This window comes from Nematolebias whitei, chromosome 14 (assembly GCF_014905685.2).
Source record: "Nematolebias whitei isolate Nwh7 chromosome 14, NemWhi1, whole genome shotgun sequence".
In the NCBI taxonomy this organism is placed as follows: Eukaryota; Metazoa; Chordata; class Actinopteri; order Cyprinodontiformes; family Rivulidae; genus Nematolebias; species Nematolebias whitei.
The window spans coordinates 38,783,892-38,809,935 of record NC_056511.1 but is presented as its reverse complement, the minus strand read 5'-3'; the positions used below and the strand labels follow the sequence as shown (position 1 = coordinate 38,809,935).

The following is a 26,044-nucleotide window of genomic DNA, read 5'->3' as shown; positions in this document are numbered from 1 at the left end:
CCTGTTATTATTAATCCACCACATTAATGTAAAATCATATTTGTTGCAGTTTGTTGCCAGACAGGCTTTTGTTTGTTGAACGTCAGAGCTGCTCGTCTTCCCACCATGCTGCATGCAGCCCGTATTGTATTTGGACGTCTGCAAGCAGTCATGTGACTGTCTGCCACAGAATAAAATAAATACGGATTTAAACGAGCACTGCAGTGCTTGCAGGAAACATCCAGTTTGAATGTCACCATGGGGTCTCCCCCCCTCCCTGACCTGCAGAAGAAACCAAACAAACCTCACTTGACCTTGACTAAGAATCTGTAACACATGGCTTTTTAAACCTTTCGCCCGGGTTCTGTTTCTGTAGTTTGGTTATGGAGCAGGGACGAGCATGAGCAGCTGTGAATTCGGGGTCATTGAGTCCATGCAGGCACACTGTGCAGTGTGTCTTCAGTGCAGGAGGAAGAGGAGGAGGAGGAGGAGGAGGGACAGAAAATCTGAGGCTGGCACCACCTGTCATTGCTTGTTGTGCTCACCTGGTGATCCCAGCCATGAGATGGGATTAAATGGGGAAACAGTTGCATATCACCCGCAGCCTGCAGTTTGAACCCAGCATGATGTTGACAAATGATTTTGGTCCAACCTGGAAAGTGTTGTTTTGCTACGTCGCCATATCTTGTACAATCTGTTAGCCCTCGGAGCATGTGTTTTAAACTACTCTCGGCTACTACCACGCCAAACTTTAGCTCACTATCTGTAGAAGTAGCTGAGTTTGTATTCTAAGGTCAATTAGCTGACGCAGCCATCTTGAATTGGGTTGATTCACATCCTGTGATTGCTTTCTGCACGTTTCATCGAAATAAAAAATCTATTTTGCTAACAGACAAATAGAGCTTACTCAAATAGTAAATGGTAACATTTTAACCAGATTTAGCTACAGCTAAGGGGAGTGGTGGTGCAGAGGTTAGAGAAGATGGGCCTGTGATTGGAAGGTTGCTGGTTCGACTCCCTGCATCAACATCATATGTGGGTGGGATGAAGCACCCACACCTGTCTCCACCCTTATTTGCCCCACTCTGAGCAAGGCCCTTAACCAGTGGTGTAGTCTATGTGATATGCAAGTATACGGAGTATACCCAAAAGCTTGGGAATGACAGTATACCCACTTATAAGTGCCCAATGATCCGAGCCCATGTCACGTATCATTGGCAATGATACGTGACATGGGCTCGTGTCATTGTCAACACATCTGGAACATTTTATAGATGCATCAAGTTGGTTCAACTTGTTTTTTGTAGAATTAATACTTTTTTGTATAATTACTACTTCTGTACTTCTTAATACTTGAACATGTTTTGCTTTGATACTGTTTTATAAATTCTATGTTTTTAATACAAAGTCAACTGTTGTACAAAGTTTGTTGTACATTTATTCAAATAAAAGCATCAGAGAAATTTATTAAAAGTTCAATGGGCCGAGATGGTGTAGGGGCAGGGCAGCCGACACGGGACCCGAAGGTCCTGGGTTCAGTCCCTGGTCATTGCACATCTCGTGGTGTCTCTGAGCAGAACACCTTATCCCCAGTTGCTCCCCTGGCCTCTCCATAGCTGCCCACTGCTCCACCTGGTGGTGGATGGGTTAAAAGCAGAGAGCCAATTTTTCCATTGTATGGGAACATAAAATGATGACAATACATAACACATTACATTACATATGCTTAAAAATCGAAATTAAATTTAACTGTTACATTGTACTAACCGCTGTGCTTTCATTTCTAAGCACTGTATACCCACTACAAAAATGTAGACTACACCACTACCCTTAACCCACATCCTCTGCTACCCTGGGCACCCTAGATAGCAGCTCTCTGCTCCACACAGAGGGCTGTGGTTGTGTCTGGAAGGGCATCTGGCGAAAAAACAATTGCCAAGTCTTTGTGCGACTTAGTTCACTGTGGCGACCCCTGAAGAAGGGAGCAGCCGAAAGAAGAAAAAACAGTTGCCACATCTACACCAAGTTTTAGCTCAATATCTGTAAAATTGACAGAGTTGTAGCCATTTTGTCTTTGATTGTTTGATTAGCTGTGGTGGCCATCTTGAATCAAGTTTACTTCAAATGTTAACCAGTTGTAGATGTTCATCTAATGATTACTTTCTGGGCGTTTCCATAAAATCCGCCCAGTGGTTCAAGAGATATTTTGCTAACAGACACTGAAAAAAGCAAAAATAAAAGGTAAAACCAGACTTCTGCGTGTGGTCTGTGGAAATATCAAACGGCCGTCGGCTGATAGGCGTGAGACAGATGGGTTTTTGACATTTTAAGCCCCTTTCTCCAGTTGAGCAGACACTCATGTCTGGACGAGCATTAGAGGATTTTCCCCTCTGAAAGCAGATTGTTTTTCCTGGAGTTTGAGCGGCAGCAAGACATTAAGTCAGGAGGAGTGAAGCAGACGTCTGCTGCTGGTCAGCGGTGTTTCAGGAACTTCACAGCTGCAGCTACGATCATTTTACTCTTTCATAGGCGAGAGAACACATGCTGCTTCCATCTGGGGATCCACCATCTTGGATCTCTGCTGAAGACTTACAGTGGCTCCATAAGAGGATGAAGGAAGGGCATTTCTCCTGCAGCGTTAATGAACAGCTGAAAGTAAACCCCTTCCATTCCTTGAAGAAATGCACATCATCTTTTCCTGATATGCCAGAGGTTTAGACTGAAAGGGAAAGACCAGGTTGTGAAAAGTAACACCACCTCATACAATACAGGAGCCATCAGCTGAGGGCTACGTCTGATTTGGTCAAAATAAACAAAAAACATTTACAGATTTACGTTTTGACTTTTTCCATAATCTAGCAAGAATTTCTTGACATCAGTAGAACGCGGAAGCCTCACACCGAATTTGAATATCAAGATTTCCCATCTGAAAAGTAAAACAAAGGTTTGCTAGCATACAGGGAGCTTCAGAACTGTCTTTAGGATTATATTTTAGACATTTCATTCAAAGGACCCATAAATAATATATTTATTCATTATCCATCCATCCATCCATCCATCCATCCATCCATCCATCCATCCATCCATCCATCCATCCATCCATCCATCCATCCATCCATCCATCCATCCATCCATCCATCCATTATCTTCCCCTCGTTCTGAAGTTGGGTCTCGGGGCAGCAGCTTGAGCAGGGAGGTCCAGACATCTGTTTCTTCCAGCTCTTCTGGGAGGACTCCAAGGCATTCCCGAGAGCCAACCGAGAGACATAGTCTCTCCAGCATGCCCCCCACTCCCCCCCGGATCTCCGAGTCAGACATGTCCAAAGCACCTCCCTAGGGAGGCATCGAGAGAGCATTCTTGCCAGATGCCCGATCCACCTCAACTGGCGCCTCTCGATGTGGAGGAGTAGCGGTTCTACTCCGAGTCTCTCCTGATAACTGAACTTCTCACCTCGTCTCTAAGGGAGAGTCCAGCTACCCTGTGGAGGAAACTCATTTCAACCACCTGTATCCGCAATCTCATTCTTTCGGTCACTCAGAGCTCGTGACCATAAGTGGGTAACGTAGACCGACCGGTAAACAGAGAGCTTTATTTTACAGCTCAGCTCTGTCTTCACCACAATGGACCAGTACAGAGTCCGCAGTGTAGATGCTGCACCAATCTGTCTGTCAATCTCATGCTCCATTTTTCCCTCACCCATGAACAAAAGCCCAAGATAAATGAACTCCTCCACTTAAGGCAGAACCTCATCCTCGACCCGAGGACAGCAATCCACCCTTTTCCGGTTGAGGACCATGGCCTCAGATTTGGAGGTGCTGATTCTCATCCCAGCCACTTCACACTCGGCTGCGAACCGCTCCAGTGAGAGCTGAAGATCACGGCACGATGACGTCAACAGGACCACATCATCTGCAAAGAGCAGAAAATCCTGGAATCCTGAGGCCACCGAACCGGACTCCCTCTGCCCCCTGGCTGCACCAAGAAATTCTGTCCATGAAAGTTATGAACAGAATCGGTGACAACGAACAGCCCTGGCAGAGTCCAACTCCCACCCTGAAGGGGTCCGTCTTACCGTAATCCCGGCAATACAAACCAAATTCTCCCACCACTTGTATAGGGACCAAACAACCCGTAACAACGGGCCCCCAATCCCATATTTATTCATTATAATTTGGCAAAATGCAATTTTTGTGAATGTTTTAACCATTGCAGTAACACTGGCTAAGCTAAACCTGGGTTTGTCATGATGGTTCACCCATTGCATCATCTTGTATGATTTGCCAGCACTCGGAGGATGGGTTGTGAGTGACTCTCAGCTACTACCACGCCACATTTTAGCTCAGCACCTGCTAAATTCACTGAGCTATAGCCATTTTTCTATTTGTCGTGATTGCTGTCAAACTGGCTTTGAAAGTCAATCAGTTGTAGACGTTCTTCTAGTGATTAATTCTTGAGAGTTTTATTCAAATCTGTTGATTAATTTAAATATTATAGCTCTGCCGTCAGCGTTGGTGGCGGGCGATGATGATACCAGACTAGTCTTTTAGTTTTGAGGACATTTGAGGACGGTTTGTGTCGGGGATTGTTGGATTAAATCTCAGCAATCGTTTATCCTCTTGGCTCTCCTCTGCTCTTAGCGCTGCGGCGATTGAACACCCGAACACTGGAGCGCAGAGGATTAGTTGATTAATTGATTTGGTGATTGTCGGAGAAATAATCTGGAACAAGTTTGTTAATGGGATCTTTGTTTCAGTCGTTTTCAAGGAAAATGTGTCAAGTAACGCTTCAGTTTTTCATGTTTCACTGCTTCATATGAGATTCTCTTTTGTGGCTTTTAGAGCTAGAGCTAAACACTTGGGGACAAAAAGAAAGAGAATCTACAGTTTAAAATTTTGACTGAATACAGCCTTTTTCTTGTTAGCTAAGGTTAATTAGCTGTGACGGCCATTTTTATTTGTGTTGCCTAAAAGTTAATCAGTCGCGGATGTACAACCACCGATGACTTTGTGAGAGTCTCGTTAAAATTTGTCTTGTGGTTCAGAAGACATTTGCTAACACATTAAGAGAGCTAACCAACAGCTGAAGCAAAAAGAGTTGCACAATGTCTTGTAAAGGACTCTCAGCTACTACCACACCAGATTTTAGCTCAGTAACTATAAAATTGGCAAGAGTAGAGACATTTTTGTGTTTTTTAAGTTTCTTTAGCTGCAACAGCCATCTTCCATAAGGGTGACTCGAAAAGTTAATCAGTTTTAGATGTAAATCTAGGGACTGCAAGTTTAATTAAATCAATTAAGTGATACATTAGATATTTTGCTAACATACAAACAGTGCTAATGCCAACAGTTATTGTAAAGTTTTAAGCAGATATTGTGCACTGTGCAGCAGCTGGGTTAAGTTTTAAACTAGTTAATACTACACCAAATTTTAGCTCAGTTTCTGCAATATTTACTTAGTTACACCAAATTCTGTGTTTTGTCAGGTCAGTTGGTGGAGGCGACCATCTTGAATTTGACTGACATCAACAGTTAATCAATTGAGGATGTTCCTCCAATCATTACTTTGTGAGAATTCCTTAATTATTATTATTTTTTTGTTGTGAGTCAGAAGATATTTTGTTAACAGACACATGAGAGAAAGAGACTGCAACATTTTATAAACCAGATGACAACCTCTGTCCCACTTTAATAAGTTTGGATGAAACTCTCCTTGCAGTAATTTTGTAATTAGCTGATGAAATCCTATTTGAGTTGCAGTGATAATGACGGACATGATGGACGGGTATGTCTGCAAGTCATGTGACCTCTGTGACCCCTGTAATCCTTTTAGTGTGATTGTCTGTTGAAACCAGAATCCATATTCAGAACTGAAGAAGCCTCATCACATGAGATGTGTGTGTTTTAATTTCTAATAACGTGTAAGAATCTTGGACCTGGATTACTGAGAATTCAAAACAAAGTGAGAGAATAAATGGCACCATTAAGTGAATACTGGGAAAGCTTTTGTTTTGAAAGTCACATTACTGTTAGGACTCTTTAATGAAAATTTCTGAATGAGTTAAATTTCTTTAAATCTATTTGATTTGTGACTTCTAACGGAGTGGCTTGTTCACTTATATTGTTTTTGTCACCTGTCTCAGAGCAAAGAGCGTTATTGGAAATATCCTTTATCCATCCGTTCATTTTGTGAGATGGATGACTTGAAAAATAAACAACTTGCTAACCTCCATTTTGGTGTGTGGCTGCATCTAGGTGTAAGAAACGTCACTATTGAATATTGGGTTGCCATGTAAAAATCCAACATGGCTGCCACTATATATGTGTGTGAACTAGCCACTCCAATCATTGGAAATTTTTTTACTTTTCATCATAGTAAGGGCTAAAAAGCATAGTTTCCTCAAATGATTGAAGTGGCCAAAGATTAATCTATAGTGGCCAAGGCCACCATTGGCCACCCCCTGGCTCTGCCATTGTGCCTGGTGGTGTTTCCTCCGCTCGCCAGGATCCGTCGCTCTGCACCGCCTCGGCCAAACAAATAAAACCTCTGTTCTGATACACAGGGTAACTCCTACTCACTTGAATATCCATCCATCATCTTTACCCGCTTCTTCCTTTTCGGGTCGCGTGGGTCACTGGTGCCCATATCCAGCTATTACTGTGCGAGAGGCGGACTGGACAGGTCTCCAGTCCATCACAGGGACACATAGAGACAAACGAGACAAACAACCATTCACTCTCTCACTCACACCTAGGGACAATTTAGAGTTACCAATCAGCCTAACATGCATGTTTTTGGTCTGTGGGAGGAAACCCACGCATGCAAACTCCATCCAGAAGGGTCCCCCAGCCGGGGTTTGATCCAGCGACCTTCTCGCTGTCAGGCAACAGCTCTACCAACTGCTCCACCATGCCACCCCACTTGAATATCTTGCACTAAAAAAAATGAAGGTTTACTTGCATTCACTGTTCAAATCCAGTCCAGAGAAACACTCATCTCAAAAACTAAAAACATTCACTATTCAAGTCCCTCGCTGACGTGGGACATCAGTGTACCGCTTGTTAAACATGAGCTCACTTGATTACAGAACATGAAATATTTTTGGTGTAGTTGGTCTTAAAAACAAAACAAACAAACAAAAAAAACAGTTTAAAACCACATTTTTTACAAAATAATATTCATTTTATAGACTGACAGGACTATTTGAGTCTATTTAACAATAGAGTGAATTCGACCAACCAAGAAAAGAATCTCATCAAACATAAAAAAAGCTACTTCTTCATTATTCATGTTTATTTTTCTCATACATAATGAAATTTCTCGTTTATGTATCAATAGCAGATAAAGTTTTTCTCCACGTACCTTTTTTTGTTTGTAGTTGTGCTTTTTCATCCATTTGTAACAAATCTCAGTTTTTATCAACTTCACACTTTCCAGATTAGAATGACTTTTTCATTAAGTCGAATCAATCACAGTGTTCATTATAAATTGGTGTAAAGGTAAAGGTTCCATCCAGTGGCGTCTTGATTAAAGGGCATGCCATTTACAAACCATGTCCTGGGTACAAATCCTGCCTCAGCTGTTAACTCTCCCACTGCCTCCTTCCTCAAACAACCCCAAATCTGAAAAAGTTGAGACGTCGAGTGAAATACAAATGAAACAGAATCCAGCGACTTGCACATCTCGCAAACCCATATTTTATCATGATGTAAAATATTAAACATATCAAATGTTAAGAAGGATTTTTGAATTCGAGGGCAGTTTCAGGTCCATGTTTATGGCTGTGAATTATCGCCGCTTTTTTTAACAGCAGTCTGTGTACATCCAAGACCTGAGCTGCAGGACCAGTCCAGCACCTGGACTCTTTTTCTACAAAGCCATGTTGTTGGACGCAGTAAGAGCTTTAACATTGTCTTGCTGAAATATGCAGAGACTTCCTTAAAAAAATAAATAAATAAAAACGTTATCTGAAAATGAGCATGTTTTGAAACCTGTATATACTTTTATGCATTGGTGTCTGTCCAAATGTAGAAGCTGCTCCTGCCAGAGGTACTAATGCACCCCCATACCATCAGAGAGGTGAATTTTTTTGAACTGTGCATTGATAAAAGAATGGATGGTCATTCTTCTCTTTAGTATGAAGGACATATCATCTGTGGTTTCCAACATTTTTAGATTCTTGAAATCTTTGCATGACATTATGAATTGTGGTTGGGATGTTTCCCAGCGAGGAACATTACTTTGAACTTTTCCCACCATTTATTAGATGCAGTTTGTTGTTGACTGGTGTGTGACTTTTTATAACTGTTTATTGTTGTCGCTGTTGTCTATTGTTGTCATCATTCTTTGTTGAAACAGGTCTCTCTTGTAAATGAGTCCTCGAGGCTCAATGGGATTTACCTGTCTAAATAAAGGTTGAATGAACCTCTGCCCATCTTTACTTCTGAGAGATTCAGCCACTCTAAAATGCTCTTTTTATATTCAGTGATGTCACTGACATGTAGTTGTTCGACTTAATTAGTTGCAAAATGCTCGTTCAGATGTTCCTGTCACCTGTTAGTTTTAGAGTTTTGTTGCCCCGGTCTCTGTGACGATTGACGTTTTAGTCATTTTAAGTTAATTCTTTGTTTAGTTACTTGTCTTTATCTGATCAGTTCAGCCTTGCCACACCCACTCTCACCTGTTCCCATTTTGGTTATTCAGCTCAGGTATTTGTCTTTTTTATTCTTTAGTTTTTGATTATTTATATTCTTTTTTATTTTATTTTTTGTATAGTTAGTCCAGCATTAATTGTTTTCCGTAGAGTTTGTGCTCGATATCTGTTTTCCGTCCGGTTTCCTGGTGAGTTTAGTTATGTTTGATTTTAGTGTGCTGCCATGTCAGCGTTTTATTTTTTAAATTTAATAATAAAGTTTCAGTTTGTTCATTTTAAACACCTCGTCTGCATCTGGGTCTGTCTGCAAAACCCTGTGCGAAACCTGCCAATCTCGTCTTTTTTAGAGATGTGTCGCAGTCATTAAAGTCAAAATTCCTTTTTTTTTTGCTCCTAAAAATAATGTGAATACTTTGCTTAAACATTTGAAATGTTTAGGATGATCCATCGTAAATAAAATATGGATTTATGGCATTTACAAATGACTAAATTCTGTTTTAGTTGACATTTTACACAACAGCCTAACTTTTTCAGAACTAGGGTTGTACATTGTTCATCTCATTGGACTTCTGTAGCTGTGAGCCCAACTCTAGATTCAACTTTCTTAACAGTCGTCATTGAAACATTTATTTGTCTCAAACCTTGTATTTGTTTTGTTGCATTTCTTTTGGTTTATGTTTGGAATTTAAAAAAATCCTAACCAATTTATACAAGTCAGCCCTTGCATGGAAGCGAGGGAGGATGAGGAGGAGGAAGAGGAGTTTTGCTTTACAAATAACCACTTACTCTCTGTGCTTCACCTGGGAGCTCCATCTGCAGTCACATTATGAGTTGTTCTGTCTCCCTTAATGCTCCTGCTACTAAAAGCTCCAACATGTCTGTCTCATGTCTGAGTCTGACATGGCTTGAATGCATACAACCAAATTAACCAATAAAATCCTAAATTAAATGCTGTTTTCCTCCTGTACTGTAAGTGTCTCACAGCATCCAGTTTTTGCTGCAGTGTGCAGTCGAGGGTAACGATGTGTGCTAATGATTTCCTCAAGGCGACTCATCGTTGTTCATTTTCCCTCTGTTTTCTTCTCATTAAACCTTTTAAAGTCATTTGCATGGCGCTACGCAAAATAAATAAAGTTTGGCACCAACCGTTACTCTTCTCTCGTTGGTTTGGAGCCATGTTGATCACCAGCTGCTTGTGCTTCATAGTAGGATTTTTCATACAAGTTACACACTGGCTATTGATGGAAAACAGATATATTCATCATCACCAGCCATCAAGGATAAAGGCAGTGCCATATTTTTCAGACTATAAGGAGCACTTAAAATCCTTTATTCCTTGCTCAAAAATCTGTCAGAATGTTTTAGTTTTGCTAAATGCGCCTTATAATCCGGTGCACCTTATAGTCTGAAAAATATGTTAATATGTTTGAACGCGTTTGGGTATGTGTTCGTTTGTCAAATTAGCAAAACATCTCAGGAACACAAATCAACAGATATTCACTGGATGTACATCTATAACTAATTGCACCCTTTATCGTGGAGTGAATAGGGGGAACTTGAAATACCCTCTGTCCACCCATTCGTCTGTCCGTGCATCCATGCTAAGACCATGATAACTTGAAACATAAGTTCATAAGGCACAGACTTTAATTTACTTTAAGTGTGGGGCTTCATCTTAAAAGGTTCCTATCAAAGAATGTGTTGTCATGTCAAAATCCAATATGGCTTCCCCCATATATGTCAACCATGTGAACTGGATATTTTGAAAAATAAGCAACGTGCCAACTTCTATTTTCTTATGTAGCTGCATCTAGGCGTAAGAAAGTTAACCATGAAAAATTGGGTTGCCCCATCCTTTGAGGAAAATATGCTTTCTAGTTTTTATACTGCTTAAACGTACAGTTTCTTCAAATGATTTGGGTGGCTGAAGATTAATCTATGGTGGCCAAGGCCCCCATTGGCCACCCCCTGGCTCCGTCAAGTTCCATCGCTATGTGCTGTCTTGGTTAAACAAACAATAAAATTTTAAAAAATTAAAACTACCTCTATTCCAGTGCAGAAAAACACTCATCTTGAAAACTACAAACATTCAGTATTCAAATCCCACAGCAACTGGAGACATTAGTGTATCAATCCAATTAAATCTGGCCACTGATAACTGAACTTAGCAAAAACACAAAAATGTTTTTTTACTCAGTCAGACTGACAGATATTAAGCTTATATGTGATGTGGTAGTAACTGAGAGTTACCCCAAACACATATTTCAAACTCGAATAGGTATCATGAGAGCTCATTATTTTCCATGAGATGGAGCACATCATCATTTACAAGGTTTAACCTAAACATCCCTTCTCATCATGAGATGATCTTACTTCTACTCTTTTGACCAAAGAAGCTTTAAGTGAAGTAAAATCTTTTATACATGTTTAGAAATGAGAAATGGTCCAGATCGTTATGTTAATGTGCCTGCTCTCACTGATGTGCCACACTTAAGCTAAAACCTTCAAAAGACCTTAAATATCCTTCAGAACCACTCACAGTCGACGTAGGTCACAAATCATACATTTTCCTCCAACCTTGCTGAATTTGTCTCTGAAACCAACGTGGAACAGAAGAGTCAGACCGAGGTAATTTATTGTCTGCCACGTCGCTAAAGGTCAAAGTAAAGCAGCGAAAACTCACGTCAACAGGAAACAGTGTGTGAAACGGGTGGCTGCGTGCTTCACAAATGCAAATATGAATTGTAGTATACCTTAAGTGTGCTTTGTAAATGTCAGAGCAATCTTCCACGGGTCTGGAAGGAATCCCGCATGTTCAGCTACATGTCAGCAAAATGAACTCCCAACTCTTTGATTCTGTGCACAACTGTCTGATGTTTAAAGGAACAAGTTCCTGGTGCGTCTCATCAGAATTTATATCAGAAAGTGATGTTTTAAAAGGTTTTCTTGTAACCATTTTTCTATTTAACAGAACCTAAATATTTGAAAAGTAAAGTGGAAAATGGCAGCACGGTGGATCAGTTAGTAAAGCTGTTGCTTCACAGCAAGAAGGTCGCCGGATCAAATTCCGGCCAGGGGCTTTTCTGGGTGGAGTTTTCATGTTCTCTCCGTGCATGTGTGGGTTTTCTCCTGGTACTCCGGTTTCCTCCCACAGACCAAAAACATGCATGTTAGGCTGATTGGTAACTCTAAATTGTCCCTAGATGAGACCATAAATGTTTTTTGTTTCTATGTGTCCCTGTGATGGACTGGAGACCTGTCCAGGGTGTCCCCCACCGCTTACAGTGACTGTTGGATATGGGCACCAGTGACCCCGTGACCCGAAAAGGAAGACGTGTGTAAAGATGGATAATAAAGTAGGAAATATAACCAAAAATATTGTTGCATAACTAATTTTAAGGGAGGGAAAAACAATTAGAATTAGGACATTTCTACAGAAGCATTTAAGTGTGTAGCTGCTGCTTGTAATTTAAACACAAATCAACATAAAATGTGCAACAACAGGAGACATTAACACAAAAATCATCGATTTTTTTTTTTAACATCAAATTTGTGTAGGGATCTGCACCTGCCCTGCTCGGTGCAGATAGTTAATGACTCTCAGGTGCTGCATATTGGGTTTAATTAGAGACTTTCCTTTATATACTGAGCTCTCCTGCATCTCAGGCAGGGGAGCATTAGGTGTCAAGCTGCACCTTCATGGTCATTTCCTAGTGCCTCGGTATTCCATGCATTTCCTACGAATGTAAGAAGCATCGCTGCCCCGACAGCATTATATGTTGTTGCCTTTTTTGTGATTAGAACACCTTTTTGTGACTTTGTTGGAGTCCCGCTTGCATTTGGGTCAAATTCAAATATACTTTGTTGATCCCAAAGAGAAATTAATTGTTGTTGTAGCTCATCTTGGTTTCATTAGAGTTGTTCTAGATGCTGATGTCTTTGGGCAGGAAGGATCTCTTGTAGCAGTCCGTCCCACAGCGGATCCGAAGAAACTGGCTACAGATGTAAATATGTCCACCCAGACCCAGCAGACCTCTCGGTCCTCTTGGGCAGCAGGACTGCCTGAATGTTGGGCAGAACTTCTCCCTGAGCAATGGGCATTTTTCCCAGCAGTCTGCCAAGCCCCTTATTGCCACAGACTTAACTGCAGGTGCTGGGGATCTCGGTCCTCCCGCTGTCACAAGCTGCGTTTACCACTGCCTCCAAGATCTCTGCAGTCAGGCACTCAAGCACCGCCTCCAGGTAGACGGGAATGCATCCACGGCACCTCCTTTTCAACTCATTTGGGGCTGTAGTTGAGATTTGAGATGTTAATCAGCTGCTCCCAGTTGTAGAAAACCACCCTGTTATGGTTACGCATCATAACAAATGTAAAAAAGGTTTCAGTAAAAATCCTGCCAGCAGCACAGCATCTGATACCAGAGGAAGTAATCATCTGGAAAACAAAAGCGATTTGCATTCAGAAAAAAAGAGTAATTAAAGTTTTCAAAAGCAAAATCTCAGAATGAATGTGAGAACTACTCCAACATGCAGCCACCTTGAGCGGTGCAATTCTGGAAATTCTGGGTTTTAACCACCACCCGATCATGACAATTTGTAATAATCTTAAGCCAAGAACAATATTTTGTATTTTGATGTTTAAACCGCAGAAGAAGTGTAAAGATCAAGAAAAACGTTAATGCAATAGCCAGTCTCAGTCAGATCCCCATGGTAAACGCACACCTGTTTCTGTCAGGAAACTTAAAGACAGGCAGACAAGAATCACACAATAAGAAGTAAGCCTCAAACGAACAGTAGCTGTGTGAAAACTGAGTTTGTTATGGTCCACATGTGCCAGCAAAAGAGACTCTTTGGCCAAAATGGTTTCAAATTTATTTAAAAAACTCCAAATACTGCAGTTCTGAAACCATAAAGGAGAACAATATTTGGTACCACTTTACAATAAGGTTCCCCTTATAGATGGCTAATAAATAGTTTATAGATACAGTATTAATTTCTCTATAAACATTTTATAAATTAATAACTGCTTATTATGCATTAATTAAGGGTGAGGGGGAGACAAAAATGACCAGTTTCTTGCCAAGTAGTGAGCCAAATCTGTTGACTTATATATTTCATCTAGAGTTGTTATTTTAAACATTTCAGACTAAGTTACTACCTTGTAAGCACAATCAGCATTTGTAAAACTATTTCTTTAGCATATAATATTGCATTTTATGACTGCATTATATATATCTACAACTATATAGTACATCCTAAAAAATTGGTTTGCAAATGCTTATTGTGCTTACAAGGTAGTAACTTAGTCTGAAATGTTTAAAATAACAACTCTAGATAAAATGTATAGGTGAACAGATTTGGCAAGAAACTGGTCAGTTTTGTCTCTGTCACCCTTAATTAATGCATAATAAACAATTACTAATGATTTATAATGTGTTTATAGAGAAATTAATATATCTATAAACTATTTATTAACATCTATCAGGGGAGACTTATTGTCAGGTTGTACCCAAAATTTAACTAAAGGTAACAACATAAGAAACAAAAGCATTAACTGACCCCCTGATTGAAGCCGGAGAACTTGTAAAGTGGCTGATCAGGCCATTCTGACATGGGGGGCGCATTAAATAGACACAATTACAAGTAGTGTTAACAACGAAACATTGATCAACAGAACTGATCAAGAAGTACTGAGTAGTAGCCTAAGACACATTTACAAAGATTTTTTTCTAGACAAAATTGTAAAAATCAAATGACAATATTTAATCTCCCCCTGCTGACATGGTACAGCCCAGTTAGACTGATCTGTAGATGTGATGCAGCTGGGGCTGTCTACAGGGCGGGGCAGGACAACTTCAGCAGCATCTCCACAGGCACTGGCAACTCAAAGAAACAAAAGAAATCACAAGTCCAGTTTAATGAAAGACATACTGTGTCAGAGTCAGAGTCAGATTCTTTATTGTCATTCGCACCTCATGTGGTACATGTGGTGGAGCGAAATTATGTACACAAGGTCCCAGTTACATCCAACAATAAAATGTATAAGAAAAACAGTAATAACATCTAAAATATGAACTAAGAAAAACATCAACTAAATATACACTAAGCACTCATAACATAAAACATTGAACATCAGCACAAACATGAACATGAGTCTGTGTGAGCGGATGTGCACGCATGAACACATCAACATGAAACAGATCAGCAGCAACATGAAACAGATCAGCAGCAACATGATGTGATTTTTCACAGTGATTATTCTAGTTAGAGATTCATGCGTCTTAACAGCCTCAGGGTAGAAGCTGTTCCTCAGTCTAGTGGTTCTACACTTAATGCTCCTTAACCTCCTTCCTGAGGGGAGTGGGGCAAAAAGTGTGTGTGCTGGGTGAGTGAGGTCCTTCATGATGCAGGTGGCCCTCTTCCTGCATCTAGAGGTGTAGATGTCTGTGATGGTGGGGAGGCTGACTCCGACAGTCTTCTGTGCAGCCTTCACCACTCTCTGCAAAGCTTTTCTTTCTGCAGCTGTGCAGCCTCCATGCCACACATTGATGCTCGAGCACAGGATGCTCTCCACTGCACACCTGTAGAAGGAGGTGAGGACTGAGCTTCCCAGACCAGCTCATCTCAGCTGCCTGAGGAAGTAGAGTCTCTGATGAGCTTTCTTGATCAGGCTGGTGGTGTTGTTGCTCCAGCTGATGTTGTCATTCATGTGTACACCCAAGTACTTGTAGCTGGAGACCACTTCCACCGCAGATCCTCTTATGTTCAGGGGGGTGTAGGTGTTTTTGTTCCTTCTGAAGTCCACAATCATCTCCTTTGTCTTCTTCACATTGATGTGAAGGTTATTCTCTTTGCACCAGCTCTCCAGGTGTTCCACCTCTTGCCTGTAGCTGGACTCATCATTGTTTGTGATGCATCCCACCACCGCTGTATCATCTGCAAACTTTACAATGTGACAGCCTGGATGGGTAGCTACACAATCATATGTGAGCAGAGTAAACAGGAGGGGGCTCAACACACATCCCTGAGGAGAGCCAGTGCTGAGGGTTATGGTGGAGGAGGAGAAGTTGTGGATCCTCACTAACTGTGGTCTGTTTGTTAAGAAGTCTAGGACCCAGTTGCAAATGGAGGGGCTTAGTCCTAGTGTGGATAGTTTGTCCATCAGGGTTTGGGGGATCATGGTGTTGAAGGCGGATGTGAAGTCCACAAAGGGCATGGAGCGTGTGGAAAAAGACCAAAATTTCCATTTTGTGTTGTATAACTTTAAGTACTAAATAAAGGTTTGTAGATGGAAGAAAAGTTAGCAAAATCTTAAAACTTTAAAGTGACATCATCAGATTCTAAGTTGAACATTCAGTGATAAAATTTAAACATCATAAAACGATGCCTCTTTGTAAAAACAAATCATTTAAAAATCTAAAAACTCCACTTTAGTCTCATAAAGTCCATCTTTCTGTGAGCCTTTTAAACTTTGAAAATATTTTACTCTAAGCCACAGAGCACCATGGAGGACTGGGTTTGCCAAATCACATTATAAGGGAATATTCTGCTGGTTTCCCCCCAGAAACTTCTCTTCTAACAAAACATTCTGCACACTATTCCCATAGCCATACATTTAAATGTATTTCCCGTATGTTTTATTTTTTAAAGCTGCTAGAGGAGCAGTAAATCAAAAGTTGTCACGGAAACAACAACAAAAAAAACCTCCTACTAATAAAAACTAATACAATAAAACTAATATTAATACTATTTATTCTTTTGCTTTTGCTTTGCCCCGTTAATTATAACTGTGTCAAAGACATTTTTCAATTCTGCCACATGTCCAATCCGCCCATTATTGTAAAGTGGAAGTAAATACCACCAGGATGGCACTTTGATGTTGTAATCTGCCACCGCCTGCCATTCACCCCTGTTAGTGTCTTTTTTATGTCATGGCTGTCAGCGCACTGAACAGCAGGAATGACAAGAAAAGGAATTGCACAAGTAACACCTTCAGCTACAAACCTGTCAGTCACATATGTCGGGGCAACAAAGCTGCACCTTTTCACGTCTTTTTTTTCCTGCATCTCAGCTTAAAACATTAAAAATATCTCTGTGTCATTCAGCTTGATTATCAGATGCTTTAAGAAGTGATGTCAGAGCTTTTGGCAGCTCCAGACTTTCCCCATCTTTAAGTTTTCACGTTCGTGTTTTTTAAAAACAAACATTTCCAAACTGAGACATCAGCACGTTGGTGATAAACGCCAGCGGCTGCGCAGCACTGGGCCCGAGCAGAGATGAGTAAGTGGGAGATCTGCGTGTGGGCATGTGTGTGCGCTCATCCTCCACAACCCACGCAGCGACTCGCTCATCCAGGGATTTTGGAGCATGAGGAGTAGGTTGATTCAAAAGTTGGACAACCACTTGTGACCCACCTGGCTTTGCTAATCACACCAACGCTGTTGCTGCTGCTTTGTCTGTCAATCAACAATAAATAAATTGCTCGTCAAGTGCACCATCAGTGTTTGAATTAATTCAACTTGGCTGTTTGCAGCCAGCTGACCATAGAAAACACAAAACATGGCAACCCCTCAGTCAGCTTTCAAGCTGTTGAGTGAAATGTGGTGTGGTAGTAGCTGAGAGTCATCCCTAACACATTCTCTGGGCGCTACACATTAAGTTCTTTGCTTAAAACTTTGGCATTAGCTGTTGGAGTCAGCTGTGTTTCAATTTTGTGAACCAGTGGTGATTTTAGCCTCTTTTTGGGGGTGCTCAAGCACCCCTAAATTTGAACTCTCCTGAAAAATAAAGAAACCGTAAGGATTTTGTAAGAAAGCTCAGTTTTCAAACCTTAGATTCACCAAAATATTGAATAAATTTGGAATATAAATGGAATAAAAGTCTCAAACGTGCCAGTTAAAATCTGATTGTTTTGCACGAGTCGGATCCTAGACGCCACCTGTCAATCAATCCAGCATTCTTGTCAACAACTGACCAATCAGCGACCTCAATTTGTCCCCAAGTGGAACGCTCCTTACCTGCAGGAGCTGCACCCCCTTTACCTCAGATAACTTTGTCAGGGTTTTGCATTACAAACACTTTACGGTCAGAGGGATTTCGTGAAGAATCATCAGAAAAAACGGTTAAACGTTGTCAGTGGAGTGGAGTTGTCACTGCAGGTAAATCCTTCATTTGTCATAATTACATTAACGGGTAAATTAAAGGTTAATGCTTAAAGCTAGTTGTGTTTTGTTTTGTGTGTTTTATATGTAGATATATGTTGCAACTTCTGGTTGCATAAGTTTAGTCTTTGTTTGTTATGATCAGTTAACACTAAGCTGATTTTGTACAAAGCGTTCATTAAGTTGTGTAATGTAAAGCGCAGCGCTACCTCTGTAGCATCTTAGCTAGCGCGCCTGTATTGTGCGCTGCTAGCTTAGCGCTACTTCTTGTTGTACCGTGCTCTCTAAAATAGTTATTGACTCAAGTGTTTACTTATGTAGGTAAACATAGATGTTTTAAAACCCATTAAAATACACCAGAATCCAGGAAATGGCATCTACTTTATTCAAAAATTTCTGGGAGAGGACCTCCAGACCCCCCACTAGTGTGTCCCCCCCACTTTAGAAATGCTTTTGACGCCAATGGCCACTGTGGTGTTCAAACCAAGAGCCATTGTCAACACTGGGGATTAAGCAGCCCTAAAGGTCAGATTAAACTGGCCCTGTTGTGAACCACAGAACAGATTTGATTGAAACTCTCAGAACATAATCATTAAATTTATAATTACAGCTGATTAACTTTTAGAGTCAATCTAATTTAAGATGGCCACCACACTAGGTGATCTTAGCCGACACAAGAAGATCTTTAATTCCGTCATTTTTATAGATATTAAGTATGGTAGTAGATGAAAGTTATGATCTGTATCTTGTCTTGTTTAGTTTTCTGTTTGTCTTTGGGTTTTTTGTGTTTAGGCCTCCCCCAGTGCGTTCTCTGCTCCTGCTCCTCCAACTCTCACCTGATCCTCGTTCCCACGTGTTTGTCTTCGTCTGTCATTAAATTCAGCGCCATCATGTTTCTTCCTTGTCTGTGTCTTTTATAATAATAATAATAATAATAATAATAATAATAATGTGTTATTTATTGTCATCATTCTCATTCAATGGCGATGGCTCTCATGCTTTTATCCGTTTATGTTTTTTCCCTTTGATTCCTCCCGATTTTTTCTATTGCTGAGTGTTTTTACTGCCACATCAGCCTTTTGTTTTCTTGTTTAATAATTTATTATTTTTTTTGTTTTGCTCTGCGTCTCGGGTTCATCTTGGGCTCTGTTCATTTGAAATTTCTGTTGTCGTTTCTAAGCTTACCACTGAGTTTATCTCAGCCTCATATTTTTATTCTTTAGCGTGTTTCATTGATTAAATCCTCGTAAACGCAGCTATCCAGCACCAGCCGTGTTTTGTTTTGTTCGTGCCACTATGGGAGGATGTGCGTCGAGCCCAAGATGAAATGCTGCGAGGCAAATCATCCGCTGAGCGTGCACCGATGTTCATCTGATCCTTGTTTTTGCTTCGGGCTGTTGGACTTTGTTTAATTGTTGCTGAATAGTTTATGGGGTTTGCCGTGTTGTGGCAGGGACAGAGTGCAGAGCTACAGAACGTTATGCTTCTTATAAGTGAGATTAAAAAACAAAGTAAAGTCAAGGCACTGTCAGATTTTAAAGTAAGACTTTAAACCAAAAAGAATTGTAAAGAAGCAGGAAAGACTGCAGGTAATCCACTTCTTAAAATAAACATCCAGATCTTGGTCAGGAGAAGGATGCTGGCTCAGTGAAGCGTGCGCAGCTGCAAAGTGGAGCTCCGACTTTTCTGAACAAACGCAAGCAGTGAGGAGTTTTCAGTCTTTTCCCTTCAGTGCCATTTATTACCTCGCGGTCAGGGCTTCAGCAGCCAGATGACAACAGCCAACAAAACACGAGCACGTCATTCTGAATCATGTGAGCACTCTGTTTGTTGTTTCTCTCAAAGGGACCACTGGCTTTTCTGCACTCTGTTGACAGTGTGCTTGCTGACCGTGTGGTTTTATTCTGGGCTTACTGACCTTGTTTTGGTCCTCGTTCCCCAAATTACAGTCTGCCAATATCGCCCCTCGTTCATGTGATGTGAAACCGTCCTCTTTGAGATCTTATAAGTCTCCAGGCTGCTTAGTGCTCATGTATGCTAAGTGCAGTAGGTCACCTTGGTTTCTGCAGATACCAGCAGAAGATGATGAAGGCGAAGGGCGAGCCAAGGTGGGATATGAAGATCAGGAGGTCGCTGACGTCGTTGCCTTTTTGACCAGACAGAAAGATCACAGCTTCCTCATTTTCATTTTAAAGATTCTTTATTCCCCCACTTAATTATTGCCCATCCTTGAAGACAAGAAGCGATGGAGTTTTTGTTCTTATCTGTGTGCATTTTCATTTGTCATTTCATGAAGCACTGGAAGGATTTTAATGAAACTCACTGCCTGTATGTCTACAGCACAGAGCCAACCAAATTCATGACAGCTGCCTCAGAAAATTGACAATGGCTACCCCAAAATGGCTATAACTCAGTCAATTTTACAGAAATTGAGCTAAAATATGGTGTAGTAGTAGATGGGATTTACTCCATGACATACCCTAAACGCTAACATGTTTTTTAATGTCACACAATAATGCGTGGCAACTTTCTTCCCTTTTCAGTGTAAAATGAGTTTAGTTTAAACCTCTGGCATGAAAGGAGATGTGTGAAATGTGTTCCTTCAGTGAGTGAAGGTCCTTTTTGGCCCCCATCATGGAGCAAACAGGGCAACTGGAAATCCCCCCGTCTGTCCTGTGAGCTCGATCAGGGGTTCCCAAACTTTTCCATGCCATGGCCCCCCAAACAGCATTAGCTTCTGGCCGAGGCCCCTGTCGCAAACCCACAAACAATGCTACAAAATATGCAAAGAAACATTAACTTTTAGAATGTTTTCACTTTTCATCCATCCATCCATTATCTTTTACCCGCTTATTCCATTTTTGGGTCACGGGGGTCGCTGGTGCCCATGTCCAGCAATCACTGTGCGAGGGGCGGGGTACACCCTGGACGGGCCTCCAGTCCATCACAAGGCCACATAGAGACAAACGAGACAAACAACCATTCACTCTCTCACTCACACCTAGGAACAATTTAGAGTTACCAATCAGCCTAACATGCATGTTTTTGGTCTGTGGGAGGAAACTGGAGTACCCGGAGAAAACCCACGCATGCACGGAGAGAACATGCAAACTCCACCCAGAATGGCCCCTGGACCGGGGTTTGAACCAAGGACCTGCTCGCTGAGAGGCAGCAGCTCTACCAGTTGCGCCACCGTGCTGCCCTGTTTTAACTTTTATTCACTATATTTAATTAATTATTACAGCTACTGAGCATAAAAAATGTTATTAACTAACGTTTTAAACACTGGAAAAAACAACTTTTCAACAAACTGTTGACCAGAAAAACAAAACAAAAGAAATTTAACCTCTCCCTCAAGCATGTTTACCTGGAAATGACAGATACAGATTGCCCTAGTGGGCAATTTTTATTATTATTATTGTTATTATTACAATTTTTTAGTTTTGCTTTTGTTTATTTTCTTCTCTCCAGCTTTCTGAGGCCCCCCTAGCACCCCCATCTTAGCCCCACAGGGGGCTGCGGCCCCCACTTTGAAAAACACTGAGCTAGATAACTGGAAAAAGGTGTGTGAATGCAGCTAAGGGTGCGTTCCCAAACTCTAGTCTGTTTGCCTAGGAAGTCCAGTTCATTTGGAGAGGTGTGAGGTCACCATCGAACTCTGTCATGGAACAAAAAGACAAACTCTGGCCCGGTCTAAAACTTAGGTCTCCGTCGGGTAGAAGAAAACTCTAGCACGGTTCGAATACAGTGTGAATGCAAGCAGACCGGGCACTGTTCCGCAAGCAGAAAGTGGACTACAACGCAGGACAAACAAACATGCATTTCTCTTACCTCATATGGAGCCGTCAGCTGCCTTGTGTGAAAAACACCAATTTCCATGGTCTTCTGCCTCATCTTCCACTCATGCTGAGTCCATTGTTGAAAAATGACAGAACAGAAATCCTAAAACCTATTAAACTTGACGCCACTCCCTTTTTGTTTTTGTTTCAAGAAGAAGAAGTGTCTTCTTCAGAGGTTTTTGTGTTGTTTCTTTCAGTAGTTCTTGGTGCAGCGCCACCACAGGCGAGTGGGGGAACAGGATAGTTCAACAGGTTGGCTCGACTGCACACACAGTGCAGTGTGAATGCAAACGCAACAGCTCAAATGTAAACAAAATGCTATGAATATTGGTCCCCAACCGAACCGAGTCTACCAGACTATCAGGTGTGAAAACAACCTAATATGACAATGAAAAATGGGGTTGCCACATCAAAATCTAAGATGGCCACCTCCAAATATTTAGAAACTGGCAACCCTGATCATTTGAGGATACTATGCTATCATGTTTTTATCTTGCTTTATTGTTTCCTTAACTGATTAAGATGCTCAGAGGTGTGACTAAAGTTAAATCTATGGTGGGCAAGGCCACCATTGACCACCCCCTTGCTCCTCCATTGTGCCTGCTGGTGGAAAAAAATTGCTCCCTCACACTCACCAGTATCCATCACTCTGCACGGCCTCAGACAACAACAAAAAGTACCTACCTGTTCTCCACAGTGTAACTCCTCCACACTTGAATATCATGCACCAAAAACATTAAGGTTTACTTACTCCCTGTTCAATTCCAGTGCAGAATAACACTCAGCTCAAAAAGTAAAAACATGCACTATTCAAATCCCTCAGCGATTGGAGACTTCAGCGTACTGCTTGTTATTTTTAATTATAGATTCTTTTTTCCACTTAATTTCACCCTTTTATTGTTCTATTCCTGCCAACTCCAGCCCTTCTCAGCATGCACTATCCATGATCCACGCCTTGTACAGGTGTTCACTTGTGTACGCATGCACACACACACATAAACACACACCGTGTGCACAGTTGAGATAAACACTGGGAGTCTCTGAAACGCTGTTGTGGTTCAGTCAGGTCTGTGTCGTGGCTGCACGGGGCACATTGGAGCAGGAAAAGCTTTTTGTAGGATATTTTCGGCAGCAGTACATGAAAGATTTAGTTGCCGCTCAATTCGCACAACGCCGGGGAGGAGAATCCGAGTCGCCTGTGTGCATTTAGCTGAATGTAACTGAGTCGTCCTTTTGTTTTGTATGATGTTGAACATGGAAGCAATTTTAATGTACTTTTTGTTATTTTCTAAATAAAATGTTGAAAACAGAACACATTGTTTAGAAACTACAAGTTTCTCTTTTGTTTCTGCACGTGTTGGCCTGGAATCATGCACCTTCCTCTTATGATCCATTTTTATCAAACATTAAACAGAATGGAGAGAGTTCAGCACAGTTAAAATACGAAATGATTTTACTGTTAAACAAAACAAATCTGTACCTCGAGGAGATATTATGAATATCTTGTTTTACAAGGCACTGTAACAGATTCATGGCCTGTTCCTTTTTTAACCTTTGACACACTTTGAGACTTCTATTTATCGCTGTGAAATGAAATAAATTGAATTAAATCAAACTAAAGGTTTAGCATTCTAGAAGGAAGGCACATTATTCAGGATTGCTTGAACATAAAATCACCTAACAAGCCTGAGAAAACTTGCAGTTTACACATTACAGTCGTGTTCATCTGAGAAATTCTGCATTCTCTCATTTATATACTGATATTTTTCTTACAATAAAATCCTGAGCTAAAATCCAAGCAGAGATATCGGCTTTTAAAGTGACGTTTTGCTGTTCACATGTGTTCAAAGAGGAGAATCGGTCCACATCAGAGCAGTTTTTGGTCAAGCTGCATGTGATGGAGCATAAATTATCCCACAGACCAAATGTTTCGAGCAGCGTTTGCCTTTTCCTGCTGAGCTTCTGTAAACAGAAAATGTGAGCAGTCTGCTCTGTAATAATTTAAAAGCTTGGATACTTTTTTTTCCTGACTGCGAAAAGCAGCATTAACTTTAAGGAAGTTACTTTTTGTACAGTTGTCACACAGTTTGTTGTTGAGAATTTGTTGCTGACAAAAATTTAGTTAAATGGTTTCTAGAGGGAAAAATAAAGGGGAGATTTTTTATTATAACTAATACATCTTCAATCCCAACTTATAGTATTCAGATTTACATCAGGAGAAAATCATTGTAGTGGAAAACTTTAGCCAAAAAACAACAGTTAACTTCATTATTCAACACTACACAATTTTTTATTATTATCTTACAATATTTTCTCTTCTTTCGGCTGCTCCGTCTTCAGCGGTCATCACAGAGAACTAACTAACAAGAAGACTTGGCGATTGTTTTTACGTTGGATGTTCTTCCTGATGCAACTACAGCCCATCGAGCTACCACAGCCCCCTGTGTGGAGAGCTGCCATCTATGGGGCCCAGGAGAGCCGATAGTGTTAAGGGCAAGCGGGGTAAACGAGGGTGGAGGTAGATGTGCGCTTCACCTTTCCCACCCATTTCGATGTGGTCAGTCTGGGGAGTTAAACCAGCAACCTTCAGACCACAGCTCACCTTCTCTAACCTCTGCACCAACACTCCCCTTGAAAATTACTAGTATCTTACCGGCTGTGGCTGAGTGCTTAGAGCAGTCGTCCTCCAATGTGAGAGTTGGGGGTTTGATTCCACCAGCAGTCACATGCCGAAGTGTCCCTGGGCAAGACACTGAACCCCTCATTGCCTCCGATGTGTGTCCCATCAGTGTAAGACTGTGATAAAGCTCTGATTAGGAGGCCGAGATGGGATAGAGGCAGGGCAGCCAACTCGGGACCTGAAAGTCCTGGGTTCGACCACCCAGTCATTGCACATCTCGTGGTGTCTTTGAGCAGGACACCCTATCCCCAATTGCTCCCCAGGCACTTTCAGTAGCTGCCCACTGCTCCACCTGAGTGTATCCCAGGTATGATGGGTAAAATGCAGAAAACTAATTATTATCATTATTGTTATTATTATTATTATTATTCTTTGTATAGATCAAGTAGAGTGCTGTATGAATGGGTAAATGAGGACACAGATTGTGTAGTAAAGCACTTTGAGTATCTTGATAAAAAGAACAACACTATATAAGTACAGTCCATTTACCATGAGATGAAATAACGGGTGGATTGTCAGTTTTTTGGTTGTACCCATTCCCCCGTTTTTGTCCCCTATCTCAGAGCAAAGAGCCAATTGGAAATACCATCTGACTCTCCATCTTGAGCTAGATAACATGAAAAATAAGTGAGGTACCAGCTTTATTTTTGGCTGTATCTGGATGTAAATAAGGGCCCTATTGAATATTGGTCAGCCACGTCCAAATCCAAGATGGACGTTGCCATATGTGGATGTAAACTATCCACCCCAATTATTTAAGCAACTTGTGTTCTAGTTTTTATATTGATTAAAATATAGTTTCCTCAAATTATTGTGGTGGCCAGTGGGGTGGCCCAAGATTAGTCTGTGGTGGCCAAGGCCTCCACTGGTCACCCCCTAGCTCTGCCACTGAGCCTCTTGGTGGATACAATTGCTCCCTCCACTCACTAGAATCTGTCACTCTGTGCTGTTTGGACAAGCAAAAGCAAAAACCCTCTGTTCTTCCTCACACCTACACAGTTGAATATCTTGCAAAATAATGTCTCAAATGTCAGCTAGAAAAGTACCAGTAAGTTTTTTTTCTGACATGCACACAGTTTGACTGTCATTAAACACGTTTCCTAAGATAAAAGTCTTCCTCATGTTTATTAAACAGCATCTGTCCACCATTGTTCTTAACCTTCGAACAACAGACTCAATCCAAATGTGGGACATCGTCTCAGTTTCTGGGATAAGAAACAATAGAAAAAACTTGTTTCACAGGAGACCACTCAAAGAGGGACACCCAACAGCAAGGAGGGACAGAGGACAGGAAGGACAAAAATACATTAAAACATGCATTAAGGTCAGGAATATTATCAAAAATGCAGATTTTACCCTAAATAAAAACTATTAGTTTCAGACTCTTTTTATTTTTACATTTAGACAACACTCTTCTCTTGAGGCTGTTTGATAAAAAAGCAAATGCCTGGAGACCAAATTATGTGTTCACTAACAGAAACTCACATATCAGTTACTAACATGACATTACAGAAACTTCCAAAAAAAGTTCAATCTGGTCCTCTGGACATTCAAAAAAAACAAAAGCAAAACAAAGCAAAAAAAATTCTAGAAACGTTTCGTCTCTCATCCAAGAGACTTCCTCAGTCTGAGGTGCTGTTTTCAGCTCAGTCTCTTAAATAGCACCTTCTTAGAGTGGATCAACCAGTTTGCTGCTGACAACCAAAACCAGCTGATCACATGCTCAAGAAGGAC

At 41.0% G+C, this 26,044-nt stretch overlaps 1 protein-coding gene across 1 annotated transcript in view; it reads left to right on the top strand.

The window, feature by feature from the left end:
- LOC119420165 (neuronal tyrosine-phosphorylated phosphoinositide-3-kinase adapter 1) overlaps positions 1 to 26,044 on the top strand; it is a 50,222-nt gene that overhangs the window by 900 nt on the left and 23,278 nt on the right. The gene's annotated exons all lie outside the window — the stretch shown is intronic.